Consider the following 18,809-nt stretch of genomic DNA (forward strand, 5'->3'; position numbering starts at 1 on the left):
TGGACTCGTCATTGCAGGACACTTAAACACAAACGAGACAAAAATATTTCAGCAGGGATTTCAACAGAACAAATCTTATGAATGCACCCGTTACTGCTTTTTCTTTTTACCTTTTTATAATATCCTTTTTTTGACATATATTGCCTTAACATAGTCGTTTACCGGACGAATCGAGTTATTTTGTCGCCGACCTACGTCGTCTTCTATGTGTTTTCTGTTGCTGCGTTCCCGAAAAGACGACAACTGAGTTTTCCAACTTCAAACCAGGAGAAAGGCTATGTAACACAACTTTTCAACCAGGACCTCACACCTTGAGTGTCTTTCTGATTATATTTCCCCGGTTGAGGGTTAAAAAGCCCCGACTTCCTACATTCTTGAGACGCTTTTCGGTCGTATCTGGTAGGATCTCCCGAAACACCCATTCTCTTGAACGCAGCGTGTGATCCGTCCCACGTGTACCCACAATCCATTGCGGCGGGGATTCGAAGGAGAAGGTGTCATGGCTGCCGAACAATAGAATGTGGAGAAATTCCTCTAGTCGACTTCAAACGACGTCAACTCGACTCAAGTATCACTTTGTGGTCTTTTTTAATCCCGAGTTGGAGTTTTTTCGTTGAAAGACGGTTAAAATGCGCTCCAGTGAGGAAGGACCGCGACGAGAGGACGCTTTTTCCAAGCAGCTCGGGGAAGGTTGGACATTTTTTTGCTTCTGTTACAATAACAATGCTTTCCAAAATTTTGCAAAAGAAAGAATAGTGGTTTGAAATTCAAATACAACTTTTTTCAGCCTTTTACAGTAAACGACTCGTTTTTCACCTCCAGCGAATACTAAAAGTGCAGGAAATAAAATGAAGTTTAGCAGCATCTGGTACAAAGTAGCATCCAAACTCATCCGGGTTGGTTTTCTTGCTTTGTCCCTACTTTACCAATTCTTTTTGTAACAACGTGCTAGGAAAATGAAAACAACCAGGACTAAAAGGAACAAAGGGGGAAAAATTTAAGCAAGGAAAAAGAAATAAACAAATAAACAACATTTCATTTCTTCGCGCTGAGGTTTTGAGTTTTTCCTTGTTTGGATGTCGGTTTCAGATCAGGGGACGTGTCATTGAAATCCTGTTCAGTCCTTTGAGGCATTTTTGTGATTCAGGGTGTCAGAAAGAAATGGGATTTGACTTGAATCTTTGGGCGTATTAGTAAATACTATAGCGGCCATTTTTATGTAACCGTATGCAGGGTTCATTCGAGTGCTTGAAAGCCTTGAAAATGCTTGAAATTTAATGTACTGTTTTCGGGGTCAGATTTGGGTGAAGTGCTTGAAATTGTTGCAATTGTTGTCTTGGCAGTCTGACTCTATAGTTCATGCAATAAATGAAGAAGCGGCTCAAGAGGACAACTCTATTTAGTAAACTGGCTCTTCTAATTCGGATATACTGAGAAACGCAGAAGTCGTTGTGTTCATAATAATGTGCAGCCGTAGTCCTCTTATATCCGTGAGTTTAGTAAATCCAGGAGAATAAAATATTTACAAATACAGTATAGTAAAAAAATGCTTTCTGTATGCCGTCAAACCACGTGCTATACGCATTCATCTTTTTGGGCCAATTACAGGCTTTGTTTTGCCCCTTTAGCCTATGCCAGCCTGTAAATGATAAAAAGGATCCGCCTCTTGACCTTCAAATAACTTTAGCCAATAGCGATCGTTTCAAATGATGACACATTGGTTAGCCAATGAAACGCCAGTTAACAAATCCCAGCATACACCGCGGACGACTCCACGTTCGGGGGAAAATCGAGTCGGCGGCTGCTTGCTTTAGTTGCGAGACTTTGCGACTTAATATAGATCCATGTACAAGGCGCACTGTATTATAAGCCGCATGGTCAGCTTTTGAAAAAAATGAAGACTTTTAGCTGCGCCTTATAGTGCGGAAAATACGGTACTTCCCACAACATTCGACATCTCGTATTTGACCGTCAACCGTACTTTCCTTTGGAAAAAGGTCCGGGCTTCTGTCTCGCTCGTTCTTTCAAAATACGTACCTTATTTCTAAATCGGTCACGTGCGCTAGGGCTGTTTCGAAGAAGACATATTTGCCTAAGGGTGAAAATTTTTACATTCACAAATCTTTTTATCATCGGCGTTCACCGTCTATTTTCTCTCCCCTCGACCGAATTGTCTAGAATTTGACGTCGACTTTCTCATTTCATTCATCACAAAGACGTCGCAGAAGTCGCGGGGACCCGACTGCAGCGTGCAGCTTGCCGGTCTCTTCATCGTTTATTTACACTGAAAGCAATAACCCTCTGATTTCGTTGTCTTTTTCTATCATGATAAGAAAGACTATCCAACTGCAGGTCTGTTTTGATTTTTACATCTATACTTTTTTATTTTGTAACTCTCTATCTCTAAGTATGTCAACTCGAGTCATATTTACACGTCACAATCTTTGTTTTCCCCGAAAATGCACTTTTCTTTTCAAATGGAAAATCGCCCCCAAATTGCAATTCCGGTCTGAGAAATGGCAACTACAGCGGAACCTCGGTTCTCGACCATCATCCGGTCCAGAACCCTGTTCGATCACCGTGATCTTTTTTTCCATTAAAAATAAGGTAAAACGTTTTAATCTGTTCCAACACCCCGAACGGTTACCTTGAATGTTTAACGGAAACATGAAGCTAACCCAGGCTCATCGTACGTCCGCGCTATCGTAATCTTCCGAACGAAAGATGACGCTAACCTGAACGTGTCAAAAAAAAAAGGATAAGAAAAGAATTAGGGATAGGATTTCTTACCTTTGTAATGGTCAGCAGAAGGCCCAGGCAAGATCAGACACTCGCACACCTCCTTCATGTTTTGCTATTATTTCTTTCTTAAATGCAATCGTTTTACGCACTACTCCTCTTTCTTCACCTGTAGCAACTCTGCCGCTTGCACTGACTTTCTTGGGAGGCATAATTAGGAGCTAAAAGACTTCCTACACCCATATTAAAAGCGAAAGCAACAGGAAGCCCGTCTGCACGTTATAACGGTCGGTCAGGGAAAGAGCCATCTACACCCGTACGCCGCTCAGCATGGCACCCTAGCGTACGCCCTCCGATTTTTTTGACCGAACATCGAAGCGAGAATTTTTCCATTTCTGGTCGGACTCCGATTCGTTCGAACCGAGAGGCGTTCGAAAACCGAGGTTCCGCTGTACTTTTTTTCCCCAAAATGGTGCAGCCCTAGGGGCACCTCCTAAAAGACTGAAGAAGCTGTCTGCAAACTTTGTTACGAGACGGCGCAGGTCACGTGAAGCTAACGTAGCCGCTAATGTGCGCTGCGATTTTGGCTTCTATGGGTTCGGAAGGAGAAAGCACCGAGTTCTTATCATCACCGGTCTGGACATGAAACCTCGGACCTATGCCGAGGCTGTGGCCGATAAAAGTATTGCAACGAATGCCGATCAAGAATCTGCTGAGCAACAGCTCATTGCTCTTATGAGTCATAAAGGGATATCCATCAAAGCATGCCATCCATTGTCAAGAGGTTAGAACCACCCTAAAGTTACCACAGTGAGGTTTGTCAACAGGAAACGAAAACACGAATGAAGATACGCAGTCGGGGTATTTGTTGACTTAAAAAGCATTGGATACCAATAATCATAATGTACTATTAAAAAAACTGGAAAGATATGGCGTGGCTTTGCAATAGATTCCAAGTGATTTGACGGGGAGGAAGCAATATGTGAAAATGGGAGAGTTGTCCTCTGAATACTTGGACATCTGTTGTGGAGTACCACAGGGTTCTATCTAGTCCAAAGCTGTTTAATTTATATGTTATCGATATTTTTCATGTTTCAAAAGTATAAAGATGAATAATATTTGCCGACGAAACTAACATTTTTTATTCCAATGATAATTATATTGATTTGGTAACTTGTAATGACCATGAAGTCATTAACCTTAAAGATAGATAGATAGATAGATACATAGATAGATACTTGATTCATCCCCGTAGGGAAATTAACACTTCCAGCAGTCTACCCCGTTGTTTATTAACAGATGAACATGATGCCCTAGGGCTGCTTGTTGCGGAGTGGATGACTTCACACGCCAGTCCAAAAGTTCGACATCCCTGCGGCAGATGGAAATCTTTTCTTTGTGAAAATCCAGGGATACACCACCTCGTGTTAGCAAGTCCGCCTCCTCTCCGATTCTCCCCGGTTTTCGTGTCTCTGTTTAGCGGCGTTGAAGCCGGATCGCTCCGGGTGGCTACACGTTAGCGTCCGGAATGCTAAACGTGAGCCACGTTTCCGCAAAACACAGCAACTGCGCTCCCTGTGCGCTTCGATGTTTTCCACCCGCACTCGATGATCTTATTTGGTCGTGAGTTCGCATTTACCATGATTGCGGATGGTACCGAAGACTTATAACGCCGCTAGCCGCTTTGCTAGCTCCGGCAGTCCTTCCACATGGGCCCCTTCATCACGCCGGCACGAGAATTCTTTAGGGCAAGGAGTTGAAATTTCTTGAGTACACACATTTATTGTGCGCTAAAACCATAGGATAGAAGTAATCCATAGTGTAGTTGTCAAAACGGGAAGAAAAAACACCGAAGATAGGAGCAGACAATAAAACGATTGGGCAGCTGCTGGAAAAGGCAGCCGCTCGTGGCAGCGCCGCTTTGATGAATAGAGTATAAAGTATGGATGGATACAAATAAATGATCTTTAAATTGAAATAAAACCAAAGTAATATTCTTTGTTAATCGCAAGGCAAATCAAGATTATCGGCTCGCTACAACGGGTCAGGTGTAATCGACATTTCGTTCTGTGTACATTGTTACACAGAATGACAATGAAGGAAATTATTATTATTATTATTATTTAGAAGTCGAAATGGATGGTACTGCAATGGAAATCAGAGAGTTTTTAGGGATAATAGACAAGAAATGAAGTTGGAAAACGCACAACAGACACATACAAACGAAAGTATCTAAAAGCATCTCAGTTATTGATGAAGCCAAATTCGTTTTAAACTATCATGCATTGTATTTAAGCTATTTTTCTGTCATACTTAACATATTGCGCAGAAGTTTGGGGCAATCATTGCAAAAGTTCACAAAAGTTATCCTCCAAAAACCTGCCATTAGAACCATACGCAGGGTAAGATATCGGGATCATACTCCAAAAGTCCAAATGATTAAAATTGGATGAATTAGTCCAATTTTTCACTGCACAACTGCTATTTGAGGTCAACAAAAACATAGTGCCAGAAAACATCCATAAATGATTCATTCGGATAGAGGAAAATGATAACTTCAGGGGCTGTAGTAAATTCCTAATCATAAAGGTGAGAACCAGCAGGAAAAGTATGTGTGTGTCTGCGTGCGGAGTCAAACTATGGAACAATTGACAAGACGATCCGAACAAAGCCTACCACCTAGTGGTCATTTCATTCCCAGAGGCCTAATACTTACTGATCAGTAGCGCCTAAGCCTTTAGAATTTTTTCAAGTTTTGGCACTCGGGGACAATGCTTCTGAAAACTGAATGAGTTGAGGGCAATACAAATAAATGTGACTTGTGTCTTGCAGACGTCAGCCAAGAATATCTTCCGACTGCGCGGGAGAAACCAAAGTTGCCTGCTGTTAAAATTGAGGAGGATCTGAAGCCTTATCACTTTAAGCAAGTGACTGAGGATGGGGAGCCTGTTCACGTTAAAGAAGAGGACAATTTTCAAGTCCCTTCAACCGCCGAAGATCAAGGTCAACCTGAAGATCAAGGTCGGCAGGAGCTTGGAAGCATCAGCTCCCGTCAACACGTGGAAACGGATGAGGACGACTCGCAGTCGGGAGGTGGTAACACATGTCCCCAGTGCGGGAAAACGTTCCGAAGCAAGTCTTATATGAAGTTGCATGTGAAGTTCCATGCTGGTGAGAAGCCTTTTGTCTGCTCAGTTTGTGGTAAAAGATTTACCACGAGACAGACCTTAAAAAGGCACACCAGAACCCACACTGGCGAGAAGCCTTTTTCCTGCTCAGTTTGCGGTCAAAGATTCACTAGAAGTGGAAGCTTAAAGAAACACATTAGAACCCACACTGGCGAAAAGCCTTTTTGTTGTTCAGTTTGTGGTAAAAGATTCACTAACAGTGGGGACTTAAAAAGTCACACCAGAACCCACACTGGCGAGAAGCCTTTTTCTTGTTCAGTTTGCGGTCAAACATTCACACGGAATTGGCACTTAAAATTACACCGACTAACCCACACAGGCGAGAAGCCTTTTGCCTGCTCAATTTGTGATAAAGGATTCATGGAGCATGCTAAATTAAAAATACACTCTAGAACCCACACTGGTGAGAAGCCTTTTTCCTGCTCAGTTTGTGGTAAAAGATTCACTAGAAGTGGAAACTTAAAAACACACACATTAACCCACACTGGCGAGAAGCCTTTTTCTTGCTCAGTTTGTGGTGAAAGATTCACCGAAAGTGGGAGCTTAAAAATACACTCCAGTACCCACACTGGGGAGAAGCCTTTCGCCTGCTCAGTTTGCGGTCAGACTTTTACCATGAGTAAAAACTTAAAGCAACATATTAGAACCCACACTGGCAAGAAGCCTTTTTCTTGCTCAGTTTGTGATAAAAGATTCACCGATAGTTGGAGCTTAAAAATACACTCCAGAACCCACACTGGTGAGAAGCCTTTTTCCTGCTCAGTTTGCAGTCAAAGATTCACTAACAGTGGAAGCTTAAAGAAACACATTAGAACCCACACTGGCAAGAAGCCTTTTTCTTGCTCAGTTTGTGATAAAAGATTCACCGATAGTTGGAGCTTAAAAATACACTCCAGAACCCACACTGGCGAAAAGCCTTTTTCCTGCTCAGTTTGCAGTCAAAGATTCACTATCAGTGGAAACTTAAAGAAACACCTTAGAACGCACACTGGGGAGAAGCCTTTTTCTTGCTCAGTTTGCAGTCAAAGATTCACTAACAGTGGAAACTTAAAGAAACACATCAGAACCCACACTGGCAAGAAGCCTTTTTCTTGCTCAGTTTGTGATAAAAGATTCACCGATAGTTGGAGCTTAAAAATACACTCCAGAACCCACACTGGCGAAAAACCTTTTACTTGGTCAGTTTGTGATTAAAGATTCACTACAAGTCAGAAGTTAAAAATACACCTTAGAACGCACACTGGGGAGAAGCCTTTTTCTTGCTCAGTTTGTGATAAAAGATTCACCGATAGTTGGAGCTTAAAAATACACTCCAGAACCCACACTGGCGAAAAACCTTTTACTTGGTCAGTTTGTGATTAAAGATTCACTACAAGTCAGAAGTTAAAAATACACCTTAGAACGCACACTGGGGAGAAGCCTTTTTCTTGCTCAGTTTGTGATAAAAGATTCACCGATAGTTGGAGCTTAAAAATACACTCCAGAACCCACACTGGCGAAAAACCTTTTACTTGCTCAGTTTGTGATTAAAGATTCACTACAAGTCAGAAGTTAAAAATACACCTTAGAACGCACACTGGGGAGAAGCCTTTTTCTTGTTCAGTTTGAGGTCAAAAATTCACTTGAAATGAACACTTGAAATCACATCGATTAACCCACACTGGCAAGAAGCCTTTTTCCTGCTCAGTTTGCGGTCAAAAATAGACTAGAAATGAGAACTTAAAAATACACACCAAAACCCACACTGGCGATATGCCTTTTTCTTGCTCCGTTTGCGGTAAAAGATTACTACAAGATGGAGCTTAGAAAGACACACATTAACCCACACCGGCGAGGAGACTTTTTCTTGTCCAGTTTGCGGTCAGAGATGAACTTCAATTGGACACTTGAGAGACACATTCGATCCCACACTGGCGAAAAGCCTTTCTCCTGCTCAGTTTGCGATAAAAAATTGACCCAAAACGTACACTTGAAATTACACACTAGAACACACACTGGTGAGAAGCCTTTGACCTGCACAGTTTGCAGTCAAATATTCATTCACAGTTGGAACTTAAAAAAGTCACATTAGAACCCACACTGTCGAGAAGCCTTTCGCTTGCTCAATTTGTGGTAAAAAGATTCACCCAAAATGGAAATATGAAGTTACACACTAGAACCCACAATGGCGAGAAGCCTTTGACCTGTTGACATGGGGTGAAAAACAAAATATCTATATTTTCATGTCATTTTTATTCGTATAGCCCTTAATCTCAAGAGTCCCGAAGGGCTTCCCAGGTTATTACACTATATAACACCGACTATTTTTCAGACTATTATTGGACACTAGAAATTACAAACAAGACCCAGTGTAACTTCGAACGAAGACTTTTGCCTGCTTGGTTTGTGGTCAAACATTTACTGAAAGTGGGAGATTTAAAACATTCATACAGGACGCCTATAGGAAGATAACGGCCACAAAACCATTTGCCCTCCCCTTTTTTCAACCACTGACTGCTACCACGTCAAAAAAGCCACATTCAATCATTCACAGGAAATGATTAGACTCTCCAGTTGTATCATAAAGATTTGTGACCCCAAAGTCTTCATACGGGTTCAAAAGATTCATGATTTGCATATCCGTCATGTTTCTTGATAGATGATCTATTTCATCTCTTGTCCCCATAAAATTTTGCCTTTTATCAATAATTATACTTATCATAACAATAAGATGGCTGACCAAGGTCCCTAGGGTTGGGGCTTATTCTCACCTTGGAGAGCCTGTGGTTCTCTCCGTCCCTGTCGTTTGGATGAGAACAATCCCCGTGAAGTCCACCGCCCAAAGAGATAGGAACCTTTATTTATTCTGGTTGGCCATGTACAGCTTCTCTCACATTCCTCCCCCGAGGGACTTTTTTTTCCTCAAAAATACACAAAAAGGGTTAGTGCGACACCCTCTTTGGTGTTTTGGGCAAATATCCCATGTTTGGCACGCTATGAAAACAATCTCTGTTCATTAAAAAGAGTCTATTATCTTAAAACTGGGTTCGTATATCAGTACTTTTAACCTGTTGCATCATTCTTCCACCTTCTTCCTCACTCACACTGAGTGCTTGTGTCAACAATGTGCTTTATTCTTTCGTTTGATATAAATTGTTTTGTCATGTGAATAAAACGTAGTTTGTTGAAATCAAACTGTGTGCATTATTTGTGGGTCGATGTTATTGTTTCTTCTGGACGGATCAATCATTATCCATATCAACGAACTCCAAAATTGATCATTTAAAGCTGTAAATACATTGTGTTTGAAGTTGGATCCTTCACGATAAACGCGGGCTATTTCAAATGAATTTGTGTCGGAAACCAAGAGCACCGCCTGCTGACTGAGTTGGTAAGATTATGAACCCAATAAATATCATTGCAAGCCATATGGCAATGGGTCGTTACTTTGGCCATAAAAGAATCAGAAATCATGTTACGAGTGATGACTTTTGCCGTCGCAAACCCTGCTTTTGCTTTCCCGCGAAAAGGGTGACATTAAAGGGACAGTCTGTCGTTTTTAGCACTTCCTGGGGGTTCCACTCAACCTCCCTGTCAAATCGGCCTCAGATCCCAATCCGAGACGGATCGAAAGTCAATCAAAGGCTGTTCGTGGAGAACATGGAGGCTTTCTGCTCACCTTTAAAAAAGAAAACACTCAACTATTTGTACCCACTGCAAGTGCTACTCGCATTGAGTTGGAACACAAAGAATCGGAAACTTTTTATCCATTCGGAGCAGACCGTGTATCCGCCAAGCGCAGAGAAGTTTGACGGAGAGGGAGACGTCGTTTATTGATACTGATCGGCGTTCAAACAGCGTTCTCATTCGTCTAAGAGACAATCAGCTTTCTTATACCCTCCGGAGCAAAAACAACACGTCAGAAATATCACATGTGGCCCAGTGCGTCCTCTCCCGATGATTGTTTTCCTCAAAGTGCATGCTTCCAAGAATTGACAGTGTTCCTCTCAGATCGACCCAAATCAGCCAATACCGTTTTTGCGATCGTCCACGTTTCTCATCAAAAGTCGCCGTGACCCGGCCAAGTTCCCGTCGGCTTCGCTAGCTGTTCCGAACCAAGTCAAGTCAAGTCAAGTCAAGTCATTTTTATTTGTGACGCCCTAAATCACGAAGAGTCTCAAAGGGCTTCACAGATTGTTACACTATATTACACAAACTATTTTCAACCGACAAGAGGAGTAGGTTATTCGTATGCAATGGAGTAGAAGTGAGTTTTAAGTTTAGATTGAAACATTTCCACTGAGGTTGCAGATCGGATCTCAGGGGGAAGAGCATTCCACAGCACCGGTGCCCGGATGGAGAACGCTCTCGAACCAGCAGAAGACTTCTTTGCTCTCGGGATCATCAGAAGACCAGCACTCTCAGATCGTAGGCTTCGGCCCGGGACATAGTGGCAGATCAGATCTGAAAGATAAGAGGGAGCAAGTCCATGTATGATTTTGTACAATACTAAGAGAACTTTGAAGTCACATCTTTGGCTAACTGGGAGCCAATGCAGGTTAGCCAAAATCGGTGTTATGTGATCGTACTTTTTTGTCCTGGTTAAGAGCCTCGCTGCGGCATTTTGTACTAGCTGAAGAGACTTGATTCTGGACTTCGGGAGACCGGAGAGTAGTGCATTGCAGTAATCGAGACGGGAGGTAACAAATGCATGAATTAATGTTTCCGCATCAGACTGAGACAGTATTGAACGGATTTTAGCAATGTTGCGAAGATGGAAGAAGGCAGTTCTAGTAATTTGTTTTACATGCATCTCAAAGGATAGTTCAGGGTCAAATATGACACCTAAATTTTTAACTGAGTCACTCTGTGTGATGTGACATTTGTCAATGTTCACAGCAGTTTTTGAGAATAAGTCCCGGCATTTAGAAGGACCAATGACTAACATTTCAGTCTTTTCAGAGTTAAGACGCAAGAAGTTGAGTGACATCCACTCTTTTATCTCAGTGAGACAGGCCTCCAAATTTCCACAGTTTAGTGTGGAAGATTCCTCCAACGGAAGATATAGTTGAGTGTCGTCTGCATAGCAATGGAAGCTGATATTGTACTTGCGAATAATATCACCTAACGGAAGCATGTAAATGTTGAAAAGTAGGGGGCCGAGCACTGAACCCTGCGGAACACCGCAGGTAACATTAAAGGGCTCAGATGTCGTTTCACCATATTTAACACAGTGCGTCCTATCTGAGAGGTAGGATTTGAACCACGAGAGGACAGCTCCTGAGAGACCAATCCATTTTTCCAACCGTTCTAGTAGGATATTGTGGCGCACTGTGTCAAAAGCAGCACTAAGATCCAGCAGCAGCAAAAGTGATGAAGCGCCAGAATCCATTGCCAGTAGGAGATCATTTGTTACCTTGATCAGAGCTGTCTCAGTAGAGTGGTTAGCCCTGAATCCTGATTGCATGGATTCAAAAAGGTTATTCTCCGATATGAAAGCATTCAGCTGCTGTGCCACTACTCTTTCGAGTACTTTAGAGAGGAAAGGTAGGTTTGACACAGGTCTGTAATTACTTAATATTTCTGGATCAAGGTTGGGTCGTTTCAGTGTGGGTTTAATAACGGCGGACTTAAAAGCTGCTGGAACTACACCCGAGGAGAGTGATGTATTTATAATATTTAGAACTGAAGGCCCAAGGACGCTAAAAAGACTTTTAATAAGTGAACCTGGGAGCGGGTCGAACTGGCAAGTTGTCGGTTTGGCCGCATTCACCACTTGTTTGAGATCATCAAGTGACAGTTCACTAAAACCGGCCATTTTCCCAGGGCAGCCACCCTGTCGTGCATCTGTAAATTTCAGTCCTTTAATACGTGTGGTACTAACAATATCTTTTGCAATTTCTTCCTGTATGCATTGAATCTTCTTAGTGAAGAAGACCATTAAGTCCTGAGCAGAGTGTGTCGAACTGTCTGCGATAGGCTGTTGCCTTGTAAGCGATGCTACAGTGTCAAAAAGGGCTTTGGGGTTGTTCTTTTGAGACGCAATCACCTTCGAAAGGTAGGCCGATTTTGCAGAGGCAAGGGCCGCTTTATACTTTAACAAGCTGTCACACCAGGTTTGATGGAAAACCTCAAGCTTGGTAGCGCGCCATTTTCTCTCCCATTTCCTGCATTCTTTTTTAAGGGTTCTAGTTTCATCAGTAAACCAAGGTGTGCGTCTTTTAGGACGTGATTTTAGTTTTATGGGCGCTATTGAATCCAGCACACTAGTCAGGGTGGTATTGAACTCATTCATGAGTGAGTCAATCGAGCCATTGTATTTAGGAAAGGACGCAACTGCTCCAGGAAGGAGTTCAAAGAGCTCAGAAACTGTGCCAGTGCTTATATTGCGTCCGCTAGATCCCTCAGCTTTATTAACTTTACATTTAGTTAGCACCTCAAATGTCACTAAATAATGATCAGAGATAACAGTAGTACACGGTAGCACCATAATGTTTGAGGTTAAAACTCCTCGAGTCAGAATCAAGTCTAGCGTGTTCCCATTTTTATGGGTTGGCAAGTCAACCAGTTGAGTAAAACCAAATGCATCAATTAGAGAACTAAACGCAATAGTAAGTGAACTGTGTGGGGAGTTCATATGAATGTTAAAGTCTCCCATAATTATAATTTTGTCTGCATAGGTTACTAGTTCAGACAAAAGTTCAGCAAATTCGTCTAAGAAAGTTGTGTACGGCCCAGGTGCACGATAGATAGTTATTACATCAATTGACAATTGAGGGGACCGCATCACAAGAGCCTCAAACGTTTTGTAATTATTAGAGGTACGTGTATTAAATTTGAGCGATTTTTCAGAGATTAGCGCAACACCACCACCTCTTTTCAGCGTGCGTGCTATATGACTACTCTCGTAGTCTGGGGGAGAGGCATAATTTAGCGCTAAGTGCTCATCCGGGCGTAACCACGTTTCACAAAGACCCATACAGTTAAGTTTATAATCACGAATAATGTTATCAACAAGTAAAGCTTTTGGAGCAAGCGATCTAATATTTAACAGACCAAATTTCAGCTTTGCTGAATCATTTGACTTAGCTGAACTCTTTGTAGTCTTTGTCGAGATCTTCAAAAGCTCCCGGCGTTGTGGCCGCTCGTGAGCGCTGAGTTCAAAGCGTCGGTTGTCCGGCGAGGAATGAATGGTGGAATTAGTTACATCCTCGCGTCCATCTTGCTGCTTGGACTTCACACGCTTCACACATCTACCTGCACGGCAACCACGTTTCTGTTTTCTTTCTTTACGGGGCCGCCGCCGCCGTTTTTTAAGAGGAATAGCTGTCCACAAGGATGCCGGGTCTCTTTGAAGTTCGCTCGGTATATCATGGGCGGTATAAAAAGTGCCCGAATAATCGAAATTTAGACGCCCACCCAACCGAATAAGTTCGTCCCTACTGTAAGTGTTTTTGGCCACACATGTGTCCAAAAGTGAAAGCAAAAAAGACAAGAGAACGGCAATAAATAGAAGATTAGCTGGAGAGCTCGCCGCAAGCATGTATCCATGCGCAGTCGCCATCTTGAAAGTCGAGTATTATTGCTTCGCTGACATTTAAACTCGGGAGAAACGAGCCTGGAATTTCCTGTCCGAACAAATGTGTCCTCATTCTGTCGATAAGCTCCAACTTATAAGTCTACAACAATCCTCGCCTCACAATCAGATTTTTTTGTATTTTGTAAGGGAAAATACGACGTGTGTAAGGGCATGGAGCACACCAAATTTTGAGGGGGCCATAGATCTCTGTTGGGACCCATGGATTTTTGAGCATGCCAGTCCCCGTGACCCATCGCTTTCACAGCTCGAACGAAGACTGCAGGTGAGACAGTAGCTCAAAAGCCTTACCTGAAACCATGTCACATTCGATCACAATCTCCAAAAACAAACATTGTCATTTCACACATTTTTCCGATGGTTTCCAAAAGTGGCCATTTTAAAGACGACCGCTGTACTCAAATGTCTTGACCTTCCATTTCTTAGACATTGTGGAAGAGTTGTAAAAGTTTGACCTCTCTTTCCAGGAGTCAATCCATGATGGCGCAATAACAGTGCCTAAAGACCAATCACGAATGGCGTTACGCACGTTCATTTTGGGGTTTCCTTTGAGTAGACTTTGTACGTCTGCGTATCGTTCTTTGCAAAATATCATCGACTCGCCAATCGTCCTTTCGATCGGTTACCACTGGCGGCATTAGCTCAGGAGGTAGAGCGATCGTTTTAGGATTAAGGGATCCCAGTTAGAATCCCGGCTTGTCCGTGTTACATGTCGAAGTGTCCTTGGGTAAGACATTGAACCCCCAATAAGCAGGTTATCGCCTTACATGGCTGCACAGATCACGGCCGCTATTGGGAAATGTGAAGCACACTGTAAAGCGCTTTGGGAAGTCTTGACTTGAAAAGCGCTAGAGAAATGCAGATCATTTCATATGTCGAAGTGTCCTTGGGCAAGAGACTGAATCCCTAATGCTCCCGATAGTAGGTAGGCGACTTTGCATGGCAGACTCCCTTTTGGTGCGTGAGTGTGTGTGTGTTAATGGGTAAGTGTGAAGCACATCGTTAAGCGCTTTGGGAGCTCTTCGTGGACTTGAAAAGCGTTATAGAAATGCAGACCATTTACCATCTTGATTATCCTCAAAACGTTTGGAGGCTGACTCCCTATTGGTGTGTGAGTGTGTCTGTGAATGGGTAAGTGTGAAGCACATTGTTAAGCGCTTTGGGAGCTCTTCGTGGACTTGAAAAGCATTATAGAAATGCAGACCATTTACCATTTAGCATCTTGATTATCCTCAAAACGTTTGGAGGCCGACTCCCTATCGGTATGTGAGTGTGTGTGTGAATGGGTAAGTGTGAAGCACATTGTGAAGCGCTTTGGGAGCTCTTCGTGGACTTGAAAAGCGTTATAGAAATGCAGACCATTTACCATTTAGCATCTTGATTATCCTCAAAACGTTTGGAGGCCGACTCCACATCAGAATGTGAGTGGGTGTGTGAATGGGTAAGTGTGAAGCACATTGTAAAGCGCTTCGGGAGCTCTTCGTGGACTTGAAAAGCGCTATAGAAATGCAGACCATATAGCATCTTGATTATCCTCAAAACATTTGGAGGCTGACTCTCTATCGGTGTGTGAGTGTGTGCGTGAATGGGTAAGTGTGAAGCACATTGTGAAGCGTTTCGGGAGCTCTTCGTGGACTTATAGAAATGCCGACCATTTACCAAGGTGAAAAAAAGCGATCTCGGTTTCATCAATACAGGCCCTTATTGGCTAATGCGAGCTGCGGACCTTGAAAAGAAAGCCCGCGATTGGCCGAGAGCGGCGTCAATCCGACGGTGGCAGGCTAACGATCCTATCCGAAAAAATTTTACGCGTCGGAAACGGAAATGACCCTACTGAGGATAAGCGGTACGGACAACGGATGGGGGTGAGGAACTTATTGCGCCCCCTCCTGGCCACTTCAAATAGTCGCGTAGCCCCGATTTGGGGAAACGGATGAAAATGGCCTCCGTGGCGCTCTGCCTTCCCCGTCGTTTCATCGATTGACATGAGTTTGTGATCCCCCGGCTTATCTCGGTCCCGTGCCGAACCACCGAGAGACTTTTAGCACTCGTCTTGTCACGTGTTCCCGTTTCCTAACCGGAGGGGGACCATCTTTTTTCATCCCTCGCTTTCACTCGTCCGACCTCGATTGTTGAATTTCTACCGGAAGAGCCAAGAGTCCATCCAACCCAGGGAAGACTAGAAGATTAGAGAGAAAGAAACGAGAGAAAAAGAGAGGGTGGACAAAGAAAGGGAGAAAGAGAGAGAGACAGAAGTGATCAAAAAAAAGAGAAATGGTGAGAGAGATAAAGACAGAAATCCTAACAGAAATAGAAAGAAAGGGAGGAGAGACAAGTGGAGGATAAGAAGCCTGAAAGAGAAGAGGAAAAAGGAAGAGAGCAAAAGAAGGTAAAAAGACAGAGAAAAAGAGGAACAAAGAAAAACAGAGAGAAGGAGTGAGAGTAAAAGTGAGGCGAGGAGAGAAAAAAAGTACAGCGTTTGTCGGAAGCATCTGGCTTTGGCAACATCAGGTGGACATATTTCAACCTGCAGCTCGTTTTTCTCTTGTGCTTCTCTGAGCATTGCAGTGTTCTGGTTTTCATTTTTGCCGGGGACGCGTTTTAACAAAGATTTACCGCGCTCCAAACTTTTTGTCAGGCAAATCCGCCATTGTTGTTTTGGTCTCGCGGTTCCGGATCTCGTTGCTTCCGGAGGACGTCGTCGTTGCGGTGAAGGTGTGAAGTACGCCTCCGAAAAAACTGTACGAGGTGAAAATCAACGCAAAATGGGTCATTCCTTCAGTGTCGGTAAGAAGTCGGAACATCGTACAGAAAGTGATCACGACGGCGATCGTTCTGGCGCGAAAAAACGGCAGAAAAATTCATCGGAAGATGGCGGAGGCAAGGAAAACACGCGTGTCAAAGCCGACGATTCGACGAAACAAAAGAATACTCTGAGCAAAAAAAGGACTTTTCTGCCAAAATGGACTCAATTCTATTCCTGGTGACGCTCTGAGGTCCAGCTACCAGCCTTTCTGTGCCGAGTTTCTTCTACCTGTGCATCTGCACGGTTCAAAATCTCCTCTATAAACACTCCATATGATGTTAAGTTTTGTAGTTTTCATGTCGTTTTATTTTGGGGTGTTTCTCTCGTCTGTAGTGTTTCTCTCATCTCATCTCATCAGCCGTACCGCTTATCCTCATTAGGGTCGCGGGGGGCTGGAGCCCATCCCAGCCATCCTCGGGCAGTGGGCAGGGGACACCCCGAACTGGTTGCTAGCCAATCGCAGAGCACACGGGGACAGACAACTCATTCGCTCATTCACACCTAGGGACAATTTGGACCGGCCAATTCACCTGAAATGCATGTTTTTGGAATGTGGGAGGAAACCCACGCAAGCACGGGGAGAACATACAAACTCCGCACAGGAAGTCTGGAGCTGGATTTGAACCCACGACAGGTTCCCATGACATGAACTGTGCCGCACAAGCGCTAACCACTGCTCCGCCGTGCTGCCCTGTAGTGTTTCTGTTAGTAGTATTTGACAGTATTTCTGTAGTGCAGCACGGCAACACAGTGGTTAGCGCGTGTGCGGCAAAGTTCTTCGGACGTATGCGCAAACTCCGACGCAAGAGAAAAAACGTCAGCCCATAAACGTCTCGGACGTCTCGTGGCGTGACAAGACGGCGCCGTCCTTTTGTTGTTTAATACGAGATGAACGGGATGGCCTCGGGGTGCTGTGTTTGTAGTTTAGCCACAGCGGAGCGGATGATGTCACAGGCTAGGCCAGAAGATGGACGTCCCTGCAGCAGATGGAAATCTTTGTGGCCAGGGTTACACCGCCTCCTGTTCACGTAGATCAGGGGTGTCAAACTCATTTTACCTCAGGGGCCACATGATAGAACAAACATTCTTTCGGGGGCCGGACTAGTATATTAAAGAGAAAGAAAAAGAAAGAGAAAAATAAGACAAAGCGAAGGAGAGAAAAGAGAGAGGGTGGGACAATGAAAGAGAGGAAGGGAGAAAGAGAGAGAGAGAGAAGAGAGAGGGAGAGAATGTGAGAAACAAAAAAGATATAAAGACAAATAGTGAGAGAGGGGGAAAGAAATAGAGAGAAAGAATGATATCCAAAGAGAAATAGAAAGAGAGAAAGGTGGAAGGAGAGAGAAGAGAAGGAGAGAAAGAGAGAATGGGAGAAAGAGAGAAGGGGAAAGCAGGAGAGAGCGAAAGAGAGAAAAGGAAAAAATGGAAGAGAGAGCAAAAGAAGGTAAAAAGACACAGAGAGAGAAAGAGACAAAGAGAAACAAAGAAAGAGAGAGAGACACAGAAAGTGAAAAAGAGAGACACGGAGAGTGAGAGAAAAAGGGAGGAAGAGAAAGAGAGAGAGAAAGAGAGAAAGAGAGAGAGAGAAAGAAATACAAGTACACCGTCTTTGTGAGAGGCACCTGTCTTTGGCAACATCAAGTGGGCATATTTCAACCTACAGCTCGTTTTTCTCTTGCGCTTCTCTGAGCGTTGTCTCGCGGGCCGGATTCAATCCCTTAGCGGGCCTGATCTGGCCCCCGGGCCGCATGTTTGACACCCCTGACGTAGATAGAGAGTCTGCCCCCTCTCCGCTTCCTGCAGGCTTTCGTGTCTCTGTCTGCCCTAACAGCGCTGAAGCCGGGTAGCTCCGGGTAGCTCCACGTTAGCGTCCGGGATGCTAGCCAGGTTTCCATAGAACACAGCAAACGGCACTCCCAGTACGCTTTGATGTTTTTCACCAGCACAGCCAGTTCCTCGGTCTTATTTGGTACCATGATTACGGACGGTACCGACGCCATTAGCCGCCTAGCCGCTTAGCTAGCTCCGGCTCTGCAGCCACGATAGGGCACCAGAATTGATTCCTGGAATAAACGCATTTTTTTGCGTTAAAAGCCATAACCATAGGATAGAAAGTCATCTAAAGTGTCGTTGTCAAACGGGAGGAAAAACACTGTAGATAGGAGCAGACGCTTAAATGAAGAAATCACAAAAAGTGCAAAATAACACAGAGATGCTGACGTCGCTATGAGTTCAAGGACTTTTAGGATTTCCGGCTCAGGTTTCAACAACAACTACCCCCAAAATTGGAAGCATACGTCAGACCTCCAAAAACCCCGTCAAAATTCAAGCATTTGAGGATTTCAAGCACCCGTACGAACCCTGCAGGGCTAGGGTTTGAAACTAGGGTTCAAAAGCCCTTCGAGGAGTTTTGAGCAGTAACGAGCACTCCGCCCAGAATTCAAAAGCAGGAAAAGCAGGAAAAGCAGGACCCCCAACCCAATTCAACCCCCCCAAAAAAAAA

The 18,809-nt window shown here is 43.8% G+C and overlaps 1 protein-coding gene and 1 pseudogene across 1 annotated transcript in view; both read left to right on the forward strand.

Moving 5' to 3' along the window:
• The window catches only part of LOC148368257 (uncharacterized), a 541,253-nt gene that overhangs the window by 44,646 nt on the left and 477,798 nt on the right, over positions 1-18,809 (forward strand). The window lies entirely within an intron of this gene.
• Positions 630-7,044, forward strand: LOC148368260 (uncharacterized; annotated as a pseudogene).

Source organism: Urocampus carinirostris, chromosome 3 (genome assembly GCF_059441175.1).
Source record: "Urocampus carinirostris isolate Australia breed hairy pipefish chromosome 3, RoL_Ucar_1.0, whole genome shotgun sequence".
NCBI classification, from domain to species: domain Eukaryota; kingdom Metazoa; phylum Chordata; class Actinopteri; order Syngnathiformes; family Syngnathidae; genus Urocampus; species Urocampus carinirostris.